Below are 6,966 nucleotides of genomic sequence, written 5' to 3' on the forward strand. Positions count from 1 at the left end.
AAACCAATGCTTGATACCAGAAACCTAAACTTTTCTGAAAAGTAGACACAATTCTGAATTCAGCAAGGGGTCATTTGTGTAGATCCTACAAGGGTTTCCTACAGAAAATAACAACTGAAAAAGAAAAATATTGAAATTGAGGTAAAAAAACATACATTTTTCTCTACGTTTTACTCTGTAACTTTTTCCTGCAATGTCAGATTTTCGAAAGCAATATACCGTTACGTCTGCTGGACTCCTCTGGTTGCGGGGATATATAGGGCTCGTAGGTTCATCAAGAACCCTAGGTACCCAGAGACAATAAATGAGCTGCACCCTGCTGTGCATTTTCATTCTATACCGGGTATACAGCAATTCATTTGCTGAAATATAAAGAGTGAAAAATAGCTATCAAGAAAACCTTTGTATTTCCAAAATGGGCACAAGATAAGGTGTTGAGGAGCAGTGGGTATTTGCACATCTCTGAATTCCGGGGTGACCATACTAGCATGTGAATTACAGGGCATTTCTCAAATAGATGTCTTATTTACACACTCTCTTATATTTGGAAGGAAAAAATGTAGAGAAAGACGAGGGGCAATAACACTTGTTTTGCTAATCTATGTTCCCCCAAGTCTCCCGATAAAAATGATACCTCACTTGTGTGGGTAGGCCTAGCACCCGCGACAGGAAACGCCCCAAAACGCAACGTAAACACATCACATTTTTAAAAAGAAAACAGAGGTGTTTTTTGCAAAGTGCCTACCTGTAGATTTTGGCCTCTAGCTCAGCTGGCACCTAGGGAAACCTACAAAACCTGTGCATTTTTGAAAACTGGAGACCTAGGGGAATTCAAGATGGGGTGACTTGTGGGGCTCTGACCAGGTTCTGTTACCCAAAATCCTTTGCAAACCTCAAACTTTGGCTAAAAAAACAAATTTTCCTCAAATTTTGGTGACAGAAAGTTCTAGAATCAGAGAGGAGCCACGAATTTCATTCCACCCAGCGTTCCCACAAGTCTCCAGATAAAAATGATACCTCACTTGTGTGGGTAGGCCTAGCGCCCGCGAAAGGAAATGCCCCAAAACGCAACGTGGACACATCACATTTTTTGAAAGAAAACAAAGGGGTTTTTTGCAAAGTGCCTACCTGTAGATTTTGGCCTCTAGCTCAGCCGGCACCTAGGGAAACCTACCAAACCTGTGCATTTCTGAAAACTAGAGTCCTAGGGGAATCCATGATAGGGTGACTTGTGGGGCTCTGACCAGGTTCTGTTACCCAGAATCCTTTGCAAACCTTAAAATTTGGCTAAAAAAACACATTTTCCTCACATTTTGGTGACAGAAAGTTCTGGAATCTGAGAGGAGCCACAAATTTCCTTCCACCCAGCGTTCCCCCAAGTCTCCCGATAAAAATGATACCTCACTTTTGTGGGTAGGCCTAGCGCCTGCAACAGGAAATGCCCCAAAACGCAACATGGACACATCACATTTTTTTAAAGAAAACAGAGCTGTTTTTTGCAAAGTGCCTACCTGTAGATTTTGGCCTCTAGCTCAGCCGACACCTAGGGACACCTACCAAACCTGTGCATTTTGGAAAACTAGAGACCTAGGGGAATCCAAGATGGGGTGACTTGTGGGGCTCTGACCAGGTTCTGTTACCCAGAATCCTTTGCAAACCTCAAAATGTGGCTAAAAAAACACAATTTCCTCACATTTCGGTGACAGAAAGTTCTGGAATCTGAGAGGAGCCACAAATTTCCTTCCTCCCAGCGTTCCCCCAACTTTCCCGATAAAACTGATACCTCACTTGTGTGGGTAGGCCTAGCGCCTGTGACAGGAAATGCCCCAAAACACAATGTGGACACATCACATTTTTTCATAGAAAACAGTGCCTACCTGTGGATTTTGGCCTCTAACTCAGCCGGCACCTGGGGAAACCTAGCAAACCAGCGCATTTTTGGAAACTAGAGACCTAGGGAATCCAAGATGGGGTGACTTGTGGGGCTCTGACCAGGTTCTGTTACCCAGAATCCTTTGCAAACATCAACATTTGGCCCAAAAAACACTTTTTCCTCTCATTTCGGTGACAGAAAGTTCTGGAATCTGAGAGGAGCCACAAATTTCCTTCCACCCAGCGTTCCCCCAAGTCTCCCGATAAAAATGATACCTCACTTGTGTGGGTAGGCCTAGCGCCCGTGACAGGAAATGCCCCAAAACACAACGTGGACACATCACATTTTTTCATAGAAAACAGTGCCTACGTGTGGATTTTGGCCTCTAGCTCAGCCGGCACCTGGGGAAACCTAGCAAACCAGCGCATTTGTTAAAACTAGAAACCCAGGGGAATCCAAGATGGGGGACTTGTGGGGCTCTGACCAATTTCTGTTACCCAGAATCCTTTGCAAACATCAAAATTTGGCTAAAAAAAACACTTTTTCCTCTCATTTCGGTGACAGAAAGTTCTGGAATCTGAGAGGAGCTACAAATTTCCTTCTACCCAGCTTTCCCCCAAGTCTCTCGATAAAAATGGTACCTCACTTGTGTGGGTAGGCCTAGCGCCCACAAAAGGAAATGGCCCAAAACACAACATGGATACATCACATTTTTTCACAGAAAACAGAGGTGTTTTTTGCAAAGTGCCTACCTGTGGATTTTGGCCTCTAGCTCAGCCGGCCCCAGGGGGGGTAGAAATGGCCTAAAATAAATTTGTCCCACACCCCCTAACCCCCCCCCCCCTTGCCTACGGGGTCGCTCCCCCTGCGTGACATTGGCGCCAAAAAAATAATCCCCTGTGTCTAGTGGTTTCTGCCCCCTTGGGGGCAGATTGACCTAAAATCGGCCAATCTGCCCCCAAGGGGGGCAGAAATGGTCTAAATACAATTTTCCCCCCAGGGGAGCGACCCTTCCTAATGGGTCGCTCCCCATCTCTAAAAAAACAAACAAACAAAACAAAAACACCCCAAAAGAATTTGCCCTGGCGCCTAGACGTTTTTGCCCCCCCTGGGGGCAGATTGGTGTAGCAAAAATCGTCCGATCTGCCTCCAAAGGGGTCAGAAATGGCCTAAATACAATTTTTCCCTCCAGGGGAGCGACCCTTGTCCAAGGGGTCGCTCCCCATCTGTAAAAACAAAAAAAAACAAAAAATCCCCAGTGCCTAGCTCGGCCTAATCAAAATAGGCTGATCTACCCCTCAGGGGGGCAGAAATGGCCTAAAATAATTCCCACCCCCCAGGGGAGCGACCCTTGCCTAAGGGGTCACCCCCCTTGCGTGAAATTCACGTAAAAAAAAAACTCCTTGGTGTCTAGTGGTTTCTGTCCCCCTTGGGGGTAGATTGGCCTCATCAAAATAGGCCAATCTGCCCCCAAGGGGGGCAGAAATGGCCTAAATATATTTTGTCCCCTAGGGGAGGGACCCTTGCCTAAGGGGTCACTCCCCACACCTAAAACAACAGAGTAAACAAAAAACAAAAAAACAAAAAAAAATTATCCCTGGTGCTTAGAGGTTTCTACCACCCCCCCCGGGGACAGATCGGCCTAATAATAGGCCGATCTGCCCCCGGGGGGGGGCAGAAAAGGCCTTCCCAAAAAATGCTCCCCCTGGGAGCGACCCGTGCCCAAGGGTTCGCTCCCTTATGTCCATTTAAAAAAAAAAAAAACATCCCTGGTGTCTAGTGGGCGTTTCAAAAGCCGAATTGCAAGCAATCCGGCTTTTGAAACGCTTGGAGAGACTTCAAAGGGAAGGAAATACATATCCTTCCCTTTGAAGCCTCTCCGGGCCTCCCCTACGTGATCGAAAGAGAAATGCTTTGCATTTCTCTTTCGATCGCGCTGGAAGCTCAGCTTCCAGCGCGATGGGGGAGGCCCTGTGACAAATCAGCATGCGCTCGCGCGCTGACGTTTCCGGTGGGGTGGGGGGTCAGGGTGGAAGGGGAAGGGCTTCCCCTTCCATACCCGCCTTGGGGGGGTGGGTGGGGTGCACATGGGGGGAGCGCTAGTGCTCCCCCCAGTTCCCGTGCCTTGGACGAGGTGACCTCGTCCAAGGCACACAGGAACCGCAGCCTTGGACGAGGTCACCTCGTCCAAGGCATGCGAAAGGTTAACATACACTGCACACTGCCCCTGGAGTTACCTAGGGCCTACCTTAATAGTGCCTTACGTTTATAAAAAGGGAAGGTTTTGGCCTGGCAAGTGGGTACACTTGCCAGGTCGAATTGGCAGTTTAACACTGCACACACAAACACTGCAGTGGCAGGTTTGAGCCATGCTTACAGGGCTACTCATGTGGGTCGCACAACTAGTGCTGTGGGCCCACTAGTAATATTTGCTTTACAGGCCCTGGGCACCTCTAGTGCACTTTAGTAGGGACTTACTAGTAAATCAAATATGCCAGTCATGGAAAAGCCAATTACACACACAATTTACACAGGGAACACTTGCACTTTAGCACTGGTCAGCAGTGGCAAAATGCCCAGAATACCGAAACCAGCAAAAAACAAAGTCCAGCACACAGTCAAAACACAGGAAGCAGAGGCACACAGACAGGGAGACTGTTGTTGTGCATTCCTGCTTGTGAAGAAATCTCCAAGGGCTTGTCCTGAGTTTGCCTCCTGTTGTTGAAGTCTCAGGGCCATCAAAGACTTACCTTCCCAGCACCTGGACTCTCTGCTGAGACTCCTGCCCTGTCTAGTGGTGCCCTATCCACTTCCTGGGGCCTTGACAGGTGAAGCTGGCAGACCAAGATTATAAATCCAAGCACAGATCGCCGTGCAGGGAAATTTCCGATGCAACCACGAGACACGGCTATAGAAACGATGCACCGCCTGCTCCGCAGCTGAAATCAACGCTGCGCTTGCAGTGCGGCTGGGTGATCGACGCTCGCAGCTGGAGTGATGATGCGCTGCATCACTGACAGAGGCTGGTAACATTGCAACCCACAGAGCACGGTGTTGCTATCACTGTGCGGCAGGATTTTCGATGCAAACCTTGCTGGGCGTGGAAAAATTATTCAACACCTGCCTGGACCTCCTGCAGAGAGGAAAACCGACGCATGCCGACCCGACTGGAAAAAGAGAAACGATGCACGATCTCGCTTGCGGGTGAGAAATCGACGCACTGCTTACCTTTTTCAACGCACACTCGCCCGTGCATGTTATTTTGACGCTACCTAGGTACTTTTCAACGCTAACAGTGTTTTACCTGTTTACAAAAGGATTTAAGGGCCAGATGTAGCAAAGGTTTTTACCCATTCTGTATCTATGGGAAAAAGTGTTCGTACATCTGGCCCTAAGACTCTTTTGCTTTTCAAATTAATAACTTGACTTGTGTATGTTGGATTTTTGTTGTTTTGGTCTTGTTTTGTTTAAATAAATATTTCCTATTTTTCTAAACCCGTGTTGTGTCATTTTGTAGAGTTTTCATTAAGTTACTTTGGGGGTGATTCTAAGTCTGGCGGGCGGCGGAGGCCGCCCGCCAGACTTCCCCCTCCAAAATACCGCTCCGCGGTCGGAAGACCGCTGAGGGTATTCTGGGTTTTGCACTGGGCTGGCGGGCGACCGCCAAAAGGCCGCCCGCCAGCCCAGTGCAAAACTACCTTCCCACGAGGATGCCGGCTCCGAATGGAGCCGGCGGAGTGGGAAGGTGCGACGGGTGCAGTGGCACCCGTCGCGAATTTCACTGTCTGCAATGCAGACAGTGAAATTCTTTGTGGGGCCCTCTTACGGGGGCCCCTGCAGTGCCCATGCCATTGGCATGGGCACTGCAGGGGCCCCCAGGGGCCCCACGACAACCCATACCGCAACAGGATGGCGGTATGGGCTGTCAGAATCCCCATGGCGGCGCAGCGAGCTGCGCCGCCATGGAGGATTCAAATGGGCAGCGGAAAACCGGCGGGAGACCGCCGGTTTTCCACTTCTGACCGCGGTCAAACCGCCGCGGTCAGAATGCCCAGCGGGGCACCGCCAGCCTGTTGGCGGTGCCCCCGTCATTTTAGCCCTGGCGGTCTTGGACCACCAGGGTTAGAATGACCCTCTTTGTGTGTTGGTACAACTACTTTACACCTAGAACTCTGAAGTTAAGCCTGCCTGCTTGTGCCAAGCTACCAAGGGGGTGAGCAGGGGTTAACAAAGGGTGATTCTCCTTTACCCTGACTAGAGTGAGGGTCCTTGCTTGGACAGGAGATAACCTGACTGCCAACCAAAGACCCCATTTCTAACACCGGGATGCCATTGAGCTGAAGGAAACCAGTGAGAGGGAACAGCATGCTGAGATTGTACAGACTCAGGGAATCAAGGATTGATTTCCTGAAAGAACTTGATCTCAACATGTCATGCTCTCTTACTGGTGACCTTCAACACATTGGCATTCCAGTACAATCAATTCAGCAGACTTGTCTGGCCTGAGCCTTCCACCCTGATACCCTTCTACCTGTGTTTAATTCTCATACACCGCCAGCTCTGGAGAAATGCTTTGACACATCTAAATACCAGTTGCTTCCTACTCACCAGGAACATGTACTCATGCTTGTTGGTGTCTTACCTCTTTGGTCTACCAAAACTCATACTGGCTGCAATTTTATTTGCTCCTATTCAGCAGATGTCTCAGTGTTGTGGCAGCTCCACTGAAGCCACAGATCCTAAACATGCAGTCATCTACCAACTGGTCGGCTGCCTACCGAATCCTAAACATACCTGTTGGATGTGACCCTTTCTGCAGGGTCATCCCCAAACTTTTTGCCTTCACTCCCCCATTTTGTTGCTGAAGTTGTTTTTGTTGAATTAGGACTCTGTGCCCTTTACCACTGCTAACCAGTGCAACAGTGCTTGTACTCTCTCCTAAAAACATGTTAGAATTGGCTTATACCCAATTAGAATTTTTATTTTACTTATAAGCCCCTCGTAAAGTGGTACTACATGTGCTCAGGTCCTGTAAATTAAGTGCTACTAGTGGGTCTGTAGGACTGACTGTGCCACCCACTTAGGTAGCCCTT

The sequence above is a fragment of the Pleurodeles waltl genome, chromosome 8 (genome assembly GCF_031143425.1).
Source record: "Pleurodeles waltl isolate 20211129_DDA chromosome 8, aPleWal1.hap1.20221129, whole genome shotgun sequence".
Lineage (NCBI taxonomy): Eukaryota > Metazoa > Chordata > Amphibia > Caudata > Salamandridae > Pleurodeles > Pleurodeles waltl.